Raw genomic sequence first — 17,028 nt, forward strand, 5'->3', positions numbered from 1 at the left:
GCGGTAGCAGCTCCTCCGCTCGTGGAAATTGGCCGGCTTTAGTAGTGGGCGTGGCCAGGCGCGATGTTTGCGGTAATGAATATGTAGCCGCGCACAGTCGGCGCTTTCGGCAGTTGCGTAAAGCGTGATTTGTCGCTTCTGATTGTGCGCATTTTTTTTTTCTTTTCCTTATGTAGCTGTGAAGGCGCGATCGTACGAAATGGGGCCAATGCAGAAGACGAGGAACTGCGCTGAAACAGCTACTGCTTTAACGCTTTACGCGAGGTCGCTCGTTTCGGCATCGCAGTTTGACCGTTGTTTATGCCTCATTTTATTGCTGCTTCCGTTTCTTTAGAGGGGCGGTGTGGTTGTGTTTTCGCACGTATTTTCGGTAAACAAGTGCAAGTAAGGTTTATAGACTGGGACTACTTCTGTTAGCGAGCATGTTCTACAGCAGGAAGCGCACGTGACGGCCGTTCCCTTCCTTCCGTGTTTGTTTCCGCCTAAACATTTTCCATACATCCCCTATTCGCTGAAAAGTAACTCGAGATGCGTTGGCAAATAATGCTTCTGTAGTGCCACAAAGGCCGCGGCGAAAAAAGCTTGACAAGAAAGGAGAGATCGCGCACTAGCTTGCCGTGACTGTCACGCATTTTGATGGCATCTGCCGGTAAACGTACATATAACATAATGATGGACTACAGTACGTTCGGAAAGAGCAAAAATGCGGAACTTATCTAGTTTCAAGAGGGGTGACAACTGGGCTAGTCGGTGCATCTCAACGTATTACAACAGACGCAAACTACACGATACAGGGAAAGAGATGGCACAAAGGTCAGCGCTCGTCCTGTCAGTTCCCCTTTCTGTTTCCACAGCTTTTTTTTGTTTGTTTGTTTGTGATCATCGCGTTTCGAGAACTTTCACCCAGGCAGGCGCAAGGACCAGAATACTTGGATTGTGTGAGCTCGAGAAAGTGTTGTTCTCGGAACCTCACTGCATTTCATGTCGCGTCGACCATGAATTCGAGTTCGACGTCCCAAGTTGCCGTACGCACCGTCACTGTAGAACCCCGTCGCGTCAAGGACCGCGTCGATCGGGCATCTCTGTCGTCAGCAATCCTGACCCGTTATCGGTGATGGAAGCGCGGCGCCATTTGCGACAAACTGCGCCGTGAAGGGACGAATCCCGCTACATGCTGCGCTTCGTTTATGGCAGGTACCCCGCGCCAGGCCTGAGCCGACCCGCACCTGCTCCGAATTGCAAATACATATTCTGCGTGCGCATCGAGCCACCCTTCTTCGCGACTCACCCTCGCACGCTTTCGATCACAACTACGGCATGCAGACCGTTTTATTCAGGGCGCAGCCATTTTGCGATCGCAGCGCCGTCTATCCTGCGGCGCCATGCTGGTATGTGGCATCGCGCTGGCGGGTGCACGGCGAACGTGCTGTCCATGACGAGTGGAAAGCTTTCGAGCTTTCCCGAAGGGTGTCAACAAGCTGTTTGGATTGGGAAGCATCTTTGCGTGTCTTCTAAGCTTTTAGCTTCGACGCAATATCAAACGGCGACGGGCCTAGACGCGCTCCCGCAGCTCTGCCCACGATAGGAATAGGGGGCCAGTCATGTCTCAACATTGTCGATGCGTACGTATAATGCAGCTCGTTATTAGTATACGTCTAGCCTTGAACTTTATTAATGTATTACTCGATCAGGCGACAACAGTCAGGTGTCTCCATGTGTCATGCGATGTGCCGCACCAGGGTACATCCCAATGCAGGTAACTGCTTAGCTCGGAGGAAACACGTTTTGCCAGCTTTTGTACTCCTAAAATTTTCGCGGTATGATTTTCTAAACATTGTTTGTCTGGCACTCGGGCATCAAGCTTTACGAAATTGTTGTAAAATAACTCGATCGAAAGGGCTGTTAGCATGAATAAAATGGGCTGATAGTGGCCGCGAATATGCCACGATCAATCAGACGCACGCGACGCGTTGAGAGATTATGCGCACTCTTGGGTCTCGAATGGTTGTTATGATTGGGGGCTCAATCCCATCGCTCGTAACCCGTTGTCAAGATTGGAGTCCGGCATGAATACGAAGGTAGCTGGCCCATGCTGTCGTCCAACTTATCCAGGCTGAGGACGTTGATGAAGGGAAGGACTGCTTCTCATCGAGAACGAGGAATATGGGTTTATTTACAGTATCTACATCAGTCTAGCATGACTGCTTAGAAAAGTACATCAGCCTAACATGACTGCTTGAGAGAGTGCCTCAGTCTAACATGACTGCTTGAGAGAGTGTTCTGAGCAGCCGCACAACAGCGGTTTATAAACGCTCGGTCCTCCCCCGATACCCAGGTGACGGAAACGGCCGTCCAAGCACCGTAGGCGAGTTGACCAGGCACCGTAGGGGAGACGACCCGGCACCGTAGGGGCATTTATTCCCTGAGCTGCAGCGTGCCTGCCGGCTGCCCCTTTGTCTGGCGTCTTGGTCGGCGCGTGGGAAGGGGTCTCAGTAGACGTACCCGCGGGCTCAGTAACGATAGTTGGTCCGCCGAGCCCGTTTAGTCACAATGGCGACTTCGTCAAACTCGGCTCCAGCGACGGAGAGTCGAGGACGCACGTATTGTTGGTCACACACAGTCGACTTAGTCACGCCGTGGCTGGAGGTTTGCGGCGACGCTCCAGGAAAGTTGCCGCCACTGTCGCAACTGGCCGGCAAAACTTGCACTGCAGCTGGCCGTTCTTAACATGGTGCATGTGCGTGCAAGGCCCCCTCATCTGCTCGAGGCAGCTGAAAAAGAACTGCTATTCTTTACAACGGCAACTTTATTTTCTACAGTAATAGAGCGCGCGATGAGCGGCGCCGACAGCTTGTCGGCGAGATTCGGAAGCACGGGAGAGCCCGTATGAACTAGGGCTGGCCGGCACACGGTAGGCGTGGCTTTGCGGACAGAATGTAAAAGAACACACCTTCATTTCTTAGTCGGCATGCACTGTTTTCCTAATACGACCTCGGTCAACATCCACCAGAACTTTGGTTTCCAAGCATGGTATTCTTGAAACTCGTTTGAACAGAGTAAGTTTAATGTGCGTGCACGAAGAAATAGTTAACTTCATCTATTCGCTGTAGTTGACCGACTCGAATACGCACCTTTCTTTTATATCGCAGTTTGATAATGGCTGCCCAGTTCGTCGCTGAGCGCTGTCTGGGAACAACTTGCAAATACACACGCAATGGCATCGAGTCCTTTCTGTTTATGCTGGCAATGCAAAGCAGATGCTTTTCTGCTATCGCAGCGACGGTGTCCATGAAGTCGCCGCGGCTGAAGATGCACTTCACGCTTGCTGCGAAAAGTTATTTTCGCAGCCGAATACAGCAGAGTGGTAGCCCGTCGGCCTTGAGTCTTCTTACATCGCAGAAATCCGTTAGAATCGCCCTAACTAAGACCTAACCATGTTTGCAAACGACACGCACCGTCGATGTATTCTATAGTATTCCAGGCCCTACACTCTTAAGCAAAATTACACCATTTTGCCTCACAATAATTATCGGTCTTATCCGCATTTCCTTTCTTTAACGCTGCGAGCCCGGTGCTTCCCAGTAACGAACCGCATGCGCGTTATCAGCATGGCATCGCATTCCCGACAGGAATGTAGCGGGCGCGGCGTTTTCAAGAAAGGAAACGCAAGAGAGATGACGATTATTGTTGTGTGGCAAATATACACCCCAAAGGGTGCAATGTTTTCCTACAGTGCACTCTTCATCATCGTCATCATCATCATCATCAGCCTGGTTACGCCCTGTGCAGGGCAAAGGCCTCTCCCATACTTCTCTAACTACCCCGGTCATGTACTAATCGTGGTCATGTTATCACTGCAAACTTCTTAATCTCATCCGCCCACCTAACTTTCTGCCGCCCTCGGCTACGCTTTCCTTCCCTTGGAATCCATTCCGTTACCCTTTATGACCATCGGTTATCTTCCCTCCTCATTACATGTCCTGCCCATGTCCACTTCTTTTTCTTGATTTCAACTTAGATGTCATTAACTCGCGTTTGTTCCCTCACCCAATCTGCTCTTTTCTTATCCCTTAACGTTACACCTATCATTCTTCTTTCCATAGCTCGTTGCGTCGTCCTCAATTTAAGTAGAACCCTTTTCGTAAGTCTCCAGGTTTCTGCCCCTTACGTGAGTACTGGTAAGACACAGCTGTTATACACTTCTCTTGAGGGATAATGGCAACCTGCTGTTCATGATCTGAGAATGCCTGCCAAACGCACCCCTTCCCATTCTTATTCTTCTTCATATTACAGTCTCATGATCCGGATCCGCAGTCACTACCTGTCCTAAGTAGATGTATTCCCTTACCACTTCCAGTGCTTCGCTACCTATCGTAAACTGCTGTTCTCTTCCGAGACTGTTAAACGTTACTTTAGTTTTCTGTAGATTAATTTTTAGACCCACCCTTCTTCTTTGCCTCTCCAGGTCAGTGAGCATGCATTGCAGTTGGTCCCCTGAGTTACTAAGCAAGGCAATATCATCAGCGAATCGCAAGTTACTAAGGTATTCTCCATTAGCTCTTATCCCCAATTCTTCCTAACCCAGGTCTCTGAATACTTCCTGTAAACACGCTGTGAATAGCATCGGAGAGATCGTATCTCCCTGCCTGACGCCTTTCTTTATTGGGATTTTGTTGCTTTCTTTATGGAGGGCTACGGTGGCTGTGGAGCCGCTATAGATATCTTTCAGTATTTTTACATACGGCTCGTCTACACCCTGATTCCGTAATGCCTCCATGACTGCTGAGGTTTCGACTGAATCAAACGCATTTTCGTAATCAATGAAAGCTATATATAAGGGTTGGTTATATTCCGCACATTTCTCTATCACCTGATTGATAGTGTGAATATGGTCTATTGTTGAGTAGCCTTTACGGAATCCTGCCTTGTCCTTTGGCTGACGGAAGTCTAAGGTGTTCCTGATTCTATTTGCGATTACCTTAGTAAATAGTTTGTAGGCAACTGACAGTAAGCTGATCGGTCTATAATTTTTCAAGTCTTTCGCGTCCCCTTTCTTATGGATTAGGATTATGTTAGCGTTCTTCCAAGATTCCGGTACGCTCGAAGTCGTGAGGCATTGCGTATACAGGGTGGCCAGTTTCTCTAGAACAATCTGCCCACCATCCTTCAACAAATCTGCTGTTGCCTGATCCTCCCCAGCTACCTTCCCCTTTGCATAGCTCCCAAGGCTTTCTTTACTTCTTCCGGCGTTACTTGTGGGATTTCAAATTCCTCTAGACTATTCTCGCTTCCATTATCGTCGTGGGTGCCACTGGTACTGTACAAATCTCTATAGAACTCCTCAGCCATTTGAACTATCTCATCCATATTAGTAATGATATTGCCGGCATTGTCTCATAACGCATACATCTGATTCTTCCCTATTCCTAGTTTCTTCTTCACTGCGTTTAGGCTTCCTCCGTTCCTGAGAGCATGTTCAATTATATCCATATTATACTTCCTTATGTCAGCTGTCTTACGCTTGTTGATTAACTTCGAAAGTTCTGCCAGTTCTAGCTGTACGGTTAGAGGCTTTCATACATTGGCGTTTCTTGATCAGATCTTTCGTCTCCTGCGATAGCTTACTGGCATCCTGTCTAGCAGAGTTAACACCGACTTCTATTGCGCACTCTTTAATGATGCCCACAAAATGGTCGTTCATTGCTTCAACATTAAGGTCCTCTTCCTGAGTTAAAGCCGAATACCTGTTCTGTAGCTTGATCTGGAATTCCTCTACTTTCCCTCTTACCGCTAACTCATTGATCGGCTTCTTATGTACCAGTTTCCTCCGTTCCCTCCTCAGGTCTAGGCTAATTCGAGTTCTTACCATCCTATGGTCACTGCAGCGCACCTTGCCGAGCACGTCCACATCTTGTATGATGCCAGGGTTAGCTCAGAGTATAAAATCTATTTCGTTTCTAGTCTCGCCATTCGGACTCCTCCACGTCCACTTTCGGCTATCCCGCTTGCGGAAGAAGGTATTCATTATCCGCATATTATTCTGTTCTGCAAACTCTACTAATGATGTATTAGCATTTTTAAATCCATGTCACCTAACACCTCACCTCTCAATTTTTCCGTAGTGCGATTTCTTATCTTTCAATTTTAAGATGGCTTTTATTATCCACTGGAATTGTAGAGGGCTTTTACGCAACTTAGGTGACATTAAAGACATGTTAATAAACTTCTCTTTTGTGGCCCTGTGCTTACAGGAAACAAACCTAGGCGAAGAACACAAAAACATTTTAAAAGGTTTCACTGACAGCCGTACTCAGGCGAACCGGCTGTCAGGTGGTGTAGCCATTGTTCTGCCAGGTGGTATAGCAGCCAGAGAAGTTCCTATTAACACTCACATAGAGCCGTTGCTGTCACCGTTTTAGCTCACAAAACCATCACCATTTGTTCAGTATACATTCCGCCGCATTCATGTTTTACCGTAAGAGATCTAGAGTTAATTTTGAACCAGCTACCTGAACCATGTTTAATAGGCGGTGATTTTAATTCACATAACACGTTATGGGGTAGTAAAACTACTGACAACAGGGGTCAAACGCTTGAAGAGTTATTCTAACAAATGACATATGCCTTTTAAACACCGGGTAGGCAACTTACTGGTCCCCAAGCACAGGAGCTATAAGTTGCTTAGATCTGGCACTGTGCTCTCCATCTCTCTTTGGCGATTTTCAATGGAGTGTTATTGACAACCCCTATGGTAGTGATCATATGCCTGCTATTATTAAAAGAACATCTCCTTTTCCTACCATACCATTAAGACCACCCCGTTGGAAACTCGATCTAGCAGACTGGCCTCTCTTTACTGAAAAGGTCACTCTGGATAACATATCAGATGAGCTAACAATAGACGAAATGAATGAGAAGATTGACGCCTGCATGCTCGCTGCAGCAGAACAGACAATCCCACAATCCTCTGGCTTCTTAAGAAAAAAACCTGAAACCCTGGTGGACGAAGGAATGTACAAAAAAAAAAAAACTACAGAACAAAGCGTGGGGTATCTTTCGGCGATACCCAACACAAGAAAATCTACTCTCTTTCAAGAAATCAAAAGCGAAAGCCAGGTACACACGCAGACAAGCCGAGAGACAGTCCTGGAAATATTGTCTCGTCTATAAATAGCTCAATAACATCCAAACGAATGTGGGATCAGGTTCGTAAGTTAAGAGGCGACTACGCTTCTTACACGATCCCCATACTATCACCTCCAGGCACGCAAACAAATATAGAAGAACAAGCAGACATTTTAGGGTAACGTTTCCGTGATATATCAAGCTCAGAGAACTACTCTGCTGCATTTCTAAAACATAAGCAATTAGCAGAAAAACTAAAGCTTCCAACCACAGGAAGTTCAGAAAGACTATATAATGCCGCTTTAACACTTCGAGAAATCAACAGAGCACTTAATACTGGCAAAAAAAAAAAAAAAAACAGCACCCGGTCCGGACAGGGTACATTACGCAATGCTAGCTCACCTATCCCCTAAAGCAGTTGAGACTTTGCTTCATTTCTTCAACATAATCTGGGAAACGGGAAAAATGCCCAAAGAGTGGAAGAAAGCCATCATAACCGCTTTCTTGAAAGCTGGAAAACCTCCCACAACAGCCACCAGCTATAGACCCATAGCACTCACAAGTTGTCTTGCAAAGTCCTATGAAGCCATCATTAACATAAAATTGACATACGTCCTTGAAACAGAGAACCTGCTAGATAACCGTCAGTGTGGATACGAGAAAGGTTGCTCCACAACAGATCACCTAGTCCGGCTAGAAGACGAGACTCTACAGAAACAATATTGTCTCACTGTTTTCTTTGATTTAGAAAAGGCGTACGACACAACATGGAGGTTTGGTATCTTAAGGGACTTGGTAGATTTAGGAATCCGAGGTAGAATGCTCAAATGTCTAGCCGATTTCATGTCGGACCGAACATTCCAGGTGCGTTTAGAAACGGCCCTGTCACGTGTATTCATTCAGGAAGATGGTGTGCCACAAGGATGCGTATTAAGCACAACATTGTTTGTGGTGAAAATGAACTCGGTCAATAATGTAATTCCATCCTCTGTGATGCATTCATTATGTGTGGATGATCTACAAATTGCGTGTCGTGCGTCGAACATGGCAACCTGCGAACGGCAAATTCAAATTACGTTAAACAAACTCACACAGTGGGCATCTGAAAACGGTTTTCGCTTTTCAACTGAAAAAACTATTAGTGTTGTCTTTTCACAAAAAAGAAGCCTACAACTAGATCCCATACTCAAGCTACAAGAAGCCACATTACCGGCAAAACAAGAACACAAGTTTCTGGGTGTTCTACTTGATAAAAAGTTAAACTTCCTGGCACACATAAATAGCCTTAAAATTAAAGCGAACAATGCTCTTAACATCCTCAAAGTCCTGTCGCGGAAGCGCTGGGGCTCTGACCGTAAATGCCTGCTACGCATCTACCGCACTTTGGTGCGTAGCATATTGAACTACGGTAGCATCATACATGGCTCAGCCAGACTATCTTACGTCCGACGACTTGACCCAGTTCATAACATTGGACTACGACTGGCAAGTGGTGCTTACAAAACATCGCCTGTCCAGAGCTTATACGTTGACTGTAATGAACCTCCTCTACAGCAGCGCCGAGTGCTACTAACTTTTTCTTATGTACTCAGAATTCAGTCCTCACCACAACACACATGCTTCGACATTATTACACAGTGTAACTCACGCTTACACTATACAAACAAACCAAACATGATTAAGCCGCTTGTCCTACGATATGAGGAATATATTCGGGATTATGACATTCCTCGCGAAGTCCTTCATGTTGCGAGAAAGCCACAGTGTTTGCCCCCGTGGCACGATTTTGAACCGTTATGTGACTGGACATTGATGCATTTAAAGAAGAAAGACACCCCGCACGAACACATTATACAAGAATACCGCGCTTTTCAGGAGAAATACCAAAATTACATGGAAGTTTACACCGTTGGCTCTAAAACAAATAACCACGTGGGTGTGGGGGCCGTAACAGAACATTGGAAAATTAGTATTCGATTACCACAGCATGCTTCTGTCTACACAGCCGAAGTATACGCAATATGGACTGTAGTTAAAAAGATCATCTCTGACAAACACGAAAACACAGTAATATACCTGATTCATTAAGCACACTGAAGGCTCTACACGCGAAATCCGAATGTGAACCCCTGATAGGGGATATTTTAAACATGGTAACATTAAACAAATACGGCCGGTCGATTAGGTTTTGCTGGGTACCAAGCCATGTCGGTATACCGGGTAATGAAGCAGCGGATAAGTGTGCATCAATGGCAGCGCACAAATACATAACAAACACGGCGCTTCCATATCGGGATAGTATCACGGCGGTTAAGAAGGCCTCGACGTCCAAATGGCAACAGAAATGGGACCATTACTTAAGCAACAAGCTACATCTTACTAAACCCGTAATTGGTGAGTGGAAGTCGTGCACTCACCAGCAACGGTTCTATGAGGTGATCCTGTGTCGACTTCGGATTGGACACACACATTTAACACACCACTTTCTCCTCCGAAAAGAAAACCCGCCGACTTGCGAAAAATGTAATCAACCTCTTACAGTAACGCATATCCTTATAACATGTCCACAGTTCGAAACACAGCGACGGAAGCTTTTATACAACCTATATGATTTAAATATACCTTTACACCCTGCCCTATTACTGGCAGATGACCCGCTAGGGCCATTTACTAACCCGTTCCACTTTTAAGAGACAACTGAACTATAATGCAATGCAGGTTTGCCTGCTCTAACCTTGCGTCTCCTTTTGTCTTGTGACTGGCGCAACATTGCCTTAGTTGCCTTTGTGCCATTAAACCCCAACGAACCAATCTACTAATAACTCTCCCCTGCTATTCCTAGAGTCTATACCGTATTCCCCCACTGACTTGTCTCCAGCCTGCTTCTTGCCTACCCTGCCATTGAAGTCGCCCATCGGTATAGTGTATTTTGACTTTACCCATCGCCGATTCCACTTCTTCATAGAAGCTTTCGACTTCCTGGTCATCATGACTGGATGCAGGGGCGTAGACCTGTACGACCTTCAATTTGTACCTCTTATTAAGTTTCACAACAATACCTGCCACCCTCTCGTTAATGCTATAGAATTCCTGTATGTTGCCAGCTATATCCTTATTAATCAGGAATCCGACTCCTAGTTCTCGTCTCTCCGCTAAGGCCCGGTAGCACAGGACGTGCCCGCTTTTCAGCACTGTATATGCTTCTTTCGTCCTCCTTATTTCACTGAGCCTTATTATATCCCATTTACTGCCCTCTAATTCCTCCAATAGCACTGCTAGACTCGCCTCACTAGATAACGTTCTAGCGTTACACGTTGCCAGGTTCGAATTCCAATGGCGGCCTGCCCGGAACCAGGGATTCTTAGCACCCTCTTCTGCGTCGCAGGTCTGACCGCCGCCGCGGTCAGTTGCTTCGCAGCTGCTGGGGACTGAGGGCCGGGGTTTGATTGTTGTGTTCATATAGGAGGTTGTGGCCAAGTACTGCACCAGGGTGGCCAATCCTGCTATGGTGAGGGAGCGCGTTTCTGGTTCTGGTTACCGGGATCAGGCCACACTCCACGCCTGTTTATGCAATTTTATCAAGACGCTGATTTTCTTTTTTCTTTTTAATCCGTTGGAAAATCGCGCGGCACCGGGATTCGAACCACAGTCCTCTTGCACGCGAGGCGGATGTTTACCTCTACGCCACCGCTGCGCCCTTACTCTTAGACAAAGGTACACCCTTTAGGGTGTATATTTGCCGCACGACAATTGTCATCTTTCTTGCCTTTCCTTTCTTGAAAACACTGCGCTCGTATACGTTCCAGTCGAGAATGGTGTGTCATACTGACAACGCACAAGCCGTTCGTGACTGGGAAGTGCCGGGCTCGCTGCGTTAAAGAAAGGAAATGCGGACAAGACAGATGACGGTTATCGTTGTGGGACAAGATAAGCCCCAAAGGGTGTAATTTTGCTTGAGGAAGCTTTAGCTCGGGTGCTCCTATCTAAATAGATGTAAAAGGAGAATTCGTTTTTCTCGGCAACCACTGCAGCAAATTTCATGAGGTTTGTGGCATTTAAAAGAAAAACTTAAAATCTAGTGACTGTTGGTTTTGAGTTCTTGATTTAGATCCTCAAATTTTTATTAAAAGTTGGCGAAAATCGAAAATTTTCAGAAAGCGAAACTATCATGTTTACAACTGCTTAACTCAGCAAGGAAAATTGATATCACAATTCTGTGAAATGCATCTGGTAGTACATCTAAAGCGGCCAAAATTGATATGTTACACATGAATCTAGAAAAATACAGTAATATGTAAATACAGCTTTTGCAGAACCCTTGTACACAACGTAACAAATTCACGTATGATCTAAATTGACATATCGAATTTGTCCACTTTAAATGATCTAATGGATGCCGTTTACAGAACCGCGATATCTTTACTTGATGCCGAATATTTAATTTATAAACGTCGTACGTCCACTTTTTTCGATCTTTCGAATTCTTGAAAATAGTTTTCACAAAATTCAAACCCTAAATCGAAATTCCGCTTCCAACAGCCACTAGAATTTAACTTTCTCTTTCAAATACAACAAATTTCATCAAAATCGGTCCAAGGGTTATCTCAGAAAAGCGTTTCTGCGTTCTACATATATTTGAATAGGCCGCGTCGGAGTTGGGCCCGAGCTTTTAAGAGTTTATGTCGCCATCGCGTAGGTTCGGCCCACATTCAGCGCCCCGCCCCTTGTGCTTCTTTTCTTTTTTCGGAGTAGGGGTGTGTGGGGGGGAAGGTGCCGAAGCCACGATTTGATTGAGGTTATGAGGCACGCGGTTGTGTGGAACTCCATATTAATTTTGACGTGCACCCAATTCGCGTTCTTGCATTTCGCCCCCATTGAAATACGGCCGACGGTGAGGACCTCTCTGACCGCCGCAGTAGTGACGACCGACGGCGGCTGCGATGTGGCCGCAGCTCGTCGCAGTGCGCTCATTTTCGAGAACACGATTGTTAACGTGCACTTAAATGAACCAGTTTTCTCGTGCATGTCGGTGCGAATGGCAAACGAAACGTGGTACTTGCAGGCCACCGGAGCCGCCTCGCTGATCGGTGTCCGCGAGACGAAATGCCGTCGGATGGGGACTGGCGATCACGATGCAGTTAAGGTTTAGTGCTAGGCGCTGCTTTACGAAACACTGGCACGTTTTATATAATGCTGTTCTATTAGGCACTGCTTCCCGTGAAAAACAAACTGAAACGGATTTCTACGTCGCCGTGAGATAGAAAGAGAAACGCCGATAGGCTGGGTGACGGGACCGGCGAGGTACCGGCCCCATACGGCGAGGCCGGTTGCGGCGCAATCTTAGCTGTTGCCGTCGGATGCCTCAGCGTGAATTTGCACGATAACAAAAACCTGCACTCACACCTATCGCGTTTTATTGCGCGCGCGGAAATCCATTAATGCGTGTAGGCGCGTTGATGACACACACACACACTGCAATTTACGTATAGCTGTGACCGTGCTGCCTGCGTACGTGGACGTGTGATAGGCTATCTACACTGCAGGTGGCTCAATTCCTTGAGGTGAAAATAAATTACTTATTCTATAATAAAAATGAATGCTATATTGAAATGCAGGATTAACTGTGGATTAAAGTTTGCGCTTATCTTCGTCTTCTTACATAACAACGATGGAATGCAACATCAAGTTGAAGAAAAAATACTTGCATCTTAGTGTGGTACATACTGAATGCAATGTTTCAGAAACTACTAACTTATATAGAGCTTCCTCTTTGCACCATAGCAGTAAATTACTGCTCCAAAGCGTTATTTTCTTGCTCCAAACAGCATTTTCTTTTCTGCTCCGAAAGCATAAACTGCCATTTTTCCTGCTCCGAAAGCTGCTCCAAAATATTAAGTGGCGCTTACATCACTGCATTATCTTTCGAAACCTGCTATGTATCCTCACATCCTGTCCTCTCTGCAACGTCCCACGGTACATTTGGAATATCGCAATAAATAAATAAATAAATAAATAAATAAATAAATAAATAAATAAATAAATATGAACACATACTTTCAAATTCGTTACGTCACGCGGCCGTACGAGTGCTAGGTGTTTTGGTGCGAAATTCAGAAAATATGAGTGAGCTTAATTTGAACTTCTAATAATTGACGTATTATGGCGAAATTGACAAGAATGCTGTCTTAAGGAGTGCTTTTTCAGTCCAAACTGGTTAAGTGTGTCCCTTTAACGTGCCCATAAGGCTGCCTCTGTGCCCGCCTTCCAGTTTCGATAAACGGTTGCGAAAGATGCGTGCAACCGCGAGCAGAAAGACAGCCGCTCGAGCTTCAGCGCTCCACGCGATCAGCCTCGAGTATTCGGCCACGCAGCGAGAGAAGGAAAGAGAAAAGCAGAAGGCAGGCAGGCTCTGACCAGAACAACGTCCGGTTGGCTACGCTGCACCGGGGCACCACACGGGCCACCCCCGCACAGTGTGCACCTCAGTTTAAAGGGCGACTAAGGTGCAACACTAGTCTCGACTGATAAGCGTTCTTTCAAAACTCTGTTCCCGTTAATATTGCGGTAATAGGCTGATTATTAGAAGGCGAACGCCAAAGTTGTTTCTTCCTTTCTTTTTAATTTTTGGTTTACTATAGCTAAGTCTCTTCTCGCGGTAAGAGGGAGGTTTATTAGTATTGTAGATGTGCAATTTACTAATATAGCTCCGATTATTTTTCTGTTTACTGTTCCGCTCTGAGAATGCTACGTATCGGCAACACGCGAACGTCCAGTCACATCGCTCGTTACCAGAGAAAGCGCTATCTGTACAGTCAGTTCACGCGTCTGCACGAAAGTCAAGTCAACTACGGTCACTACACTAAAAAGGAAAAGAAAAAAAAAAAAACTTCCCGCGGGGCCAACATTAAAGGGCATCGCCACGACTACTTCGTGCAAAACACCGACAGTAAGCTCTGCCGAAAGAGCCTCCGTGCAGTGTCAGAGAGTGCACAGCAACGGGGCAACCTCGGGCCCTGGCGGCGTTCAGCGGACTGCCAGCGTATACGGGTGACTAAGGGGTGGCCCATATTGAGATCCGTTGAGCACCAAATGTAGCACACACTTATCTCGCCCGACCTGTGTGCGTTGTTCGAGTTTCGTTAATAGCGAATCTGGCCAATCGAGTCTGCTCGCTGCAGCCTTTGAGGAGAGTCGTCACCCCGGGAAGGCGACCTCCACGCTCCGCCATTGTGTGTTTAGCCATCTTGGCGCAAAGAGAAAGCGGTGATGTGATCGAGTTGAGGAACTCCGCCTAATTAGCAGATTCGAAGAGAAAGATTGTTCCGGTCGCAACTCAGTGTTCGTGCGCGGTAAGATTTATGTCGGTGTCGCAAAAGTTCTGTTAGAGAGCAGTTAATTACGAATTGTTTCCCATGTCGCAGAAAAGGCTGTTTTAAGTATTTCTGTGGGCCTCCTGGCAGGCATGAGAAGATGGTACAGTTTGCATTGAAAAAAAAAAAAAAAAAAAACATGGGGCGGGGGTGAATAAACAACAAAAATACGCTACATCGAAGTTGAAACTGGACCCGACATGCAGCCCAAAGAACTGCTTTTCGTGACGTCAGTCGTTACGTCAGAACAAGCACGCGCAGCGGGAACGGGAGTGCTAGTATTGAGGCAGTGCGTTGGATTGCACCACTCCGCTTTATTCCTTCTTTTTTTCTTTGGAAACCGAGGCAGGAGTGGTGTGTACATGCACGATTGCATACTCTTTTCCTTCGAGGGAATAAAAAAGAATGAAAGCATAATAAAAAAGGCAAACATTTTCTTCTACGCAAGTGGTTACAAATAAATACGATTACGCCATCACATTTGCGGACTATAAGAAAGGCGTAAAAACAAAAAAGACATTAGAATATGTAACAGAAACTTGACTGCAAAAAGAGAGGTAGAAAAAAAATACGAACATTGTTTTATGTAGGTGATGTAGCTGCCGAAACAGCATCGCCACGAAAGAAGTTGTACATGTGCAAAAGTTCCCGAAAAGAAGAGCTCTGCATACTTCGTTTAAAGATCGTTTCGCAAATGTCGGCAGTGTATATACCGCTGTTAATCCTGTGTTGACGTCACCATTGCCAATTACAAGGTGGCCAGTGAAAATTATCCGTTCGAGGTCATGCACGTATCGGTAATGCGGCGCGCCAACTTAAAAATTATTTTCCGAAAAACAGCGCGCAACTGAACTCTTAATCGTGCCGCTTTGCGCACGCGATGAGATGCGCACGCGACCAAATGAGAGCGGCACAGTGCAGATTTATTTGTGCGACTTTAACAAGTTATCCGGCGTTGCCCTTTACGCCGTGATCCTGAGGCGAACGAGAAGCCAGTGGCGCTTTGTACGCACGCATATTACGGCAAACTGTATATAGAGCGCGTGAAAGAGCTGGATCATTCCACATCACGCAGTCGTCGACCGCACTTCATGCGTGGTGCAGTTTTCAGTTCTTTCGTCACAATCCCCGCGGAGGCGTGTGCAGTCAGCACGGTATCTACAGTCTGATCAAGTTGAGGGCAAACATTGATGTAGTGTGGCAGTTATATAAGGTCACGGAGCATGACCCGGTCTCGTCTGTTTCGCGCCAGAGCGTTGAACCTGCGCATAATGTTCAACCTCTCAATTGCCAGGATGTTCTCGCGTGAACACGGGTTACTGCGCACGCACCGTAGCGCACGTGAAGAGGCGCCCCATGCGACGTCCCACCGCTTTCGCATGGTTCGCGCTCTCCGCGTGCAGCCGATGGATTCGCGATATACCGATGCCGCAGTGCGATTCCCGCTTTCTTTGGGGTGCGTTGTCACGCCAAGCCTATAGTTAGTTCGGTATGTTTTTATTTTTATTAACTGAAATCAAAATGAAAGGTGGCTATAATGGTGACGCCTACACGTTTTTACGTAATAGTAACAACTGAAACACGTATATTGTAAGACGAGAAGAAAAACGTCGCGGGTTAGAAATTCTTATTTCACCTTGTTTCGTTTGCCTCGAGAGAGAGAGAAATGAGATGGCCATATGCAGACAGGCTGACCGCAATACAAATATCCGCGATTTGCTACGCTACACTGGGAGTGGGGTTAGGGGAAACAGAAAGAGGAAAGCGCAGGTAGACACATGCGCGCAAGGGAGCGCACGCACAACTCAACTCGGCTTCTCAATTATGTCACTTGAACGTGTACGAACTATATCGCCTTGGTCGCCTTCCGGTGTGACGATTGTCGAGACCACCACAGAACTCCTGTATGTGCCTGTATGCACACAACGAGTGCATGTGTGCCTATAACGCCCAAGGCGCCAAATGCACCTATATACATGGCTGCTTATGTAGCTGCTTATAGCTGTTTATAGCCGCTTGATCGCGTTTGTATAATTACTGGACGCCACCTCCGCATTGGCAGGTCTAAAGAGTACGAAGAGAGCGACAGTTATTCATTTTTCGCGTGAACTGCAGCATTTGTGCATTTTGTTCGCTTCTAAGCAGCAGGAAAGCATGAATGCCGCTAGCGACACGCGTCCCACAGCAGACTCGCTGTAATTCGTGCTGGGATTATTTGCAATTCGCACGCCCACTACCTAGGATGAACTAGTGCTAATTTAATGTATATATTATTGGCGAAGAAAGCCGGCTGAGAGGATGCATTCTTTCTTTCTGAATATTTTTGTGTTTAAAAATGTCGCCTGTGGCAGATGCGCTGTTCCGGTTCTGTTCGGGTCGGATATTTGAGAAGGCGGACAGTGTATATATCGTTAGTCAAATCTGAATGTAGCTAGCGAATCGGCTGTTTCGCTAGTGAATTTCAGTTCGAGTTTGGGCACGTGCTACGACTGCGAAGTCGGGCAGCATAGCGAAGTCATATCCAGTTGTCACT

General features: G+C 46.4%; 1 protein-coding gene across 5 annotated transcripts in view; it reads left to right on the plus strand.

Moving 5' to 3' along the window:
• The window catches only part of LOC126529930 (uncharacterized), a 150,315-nt gene that overhangs the window by 92,633 nt on the left and 40,654 nt on the right, over positions 1 to 17,028 (plus strand). The window lies entirely within an intron of this gene.

Source organism: Dermacentor andersoni, chromosome 5 (assembly GCF_023375885.2).
Source record: "Dermacentor andersoni chromosome 5, qqDerAnde1_hic_scaffold, whole genome shotgun sequence".
Taxonomy (NCBI): domain Eukaryota; kingdom Metazoa; phylum Arthropoda; class Arachnida; order Ixodida; family Ixodidae; genus Dermacentor; species Dermacentor andersoni.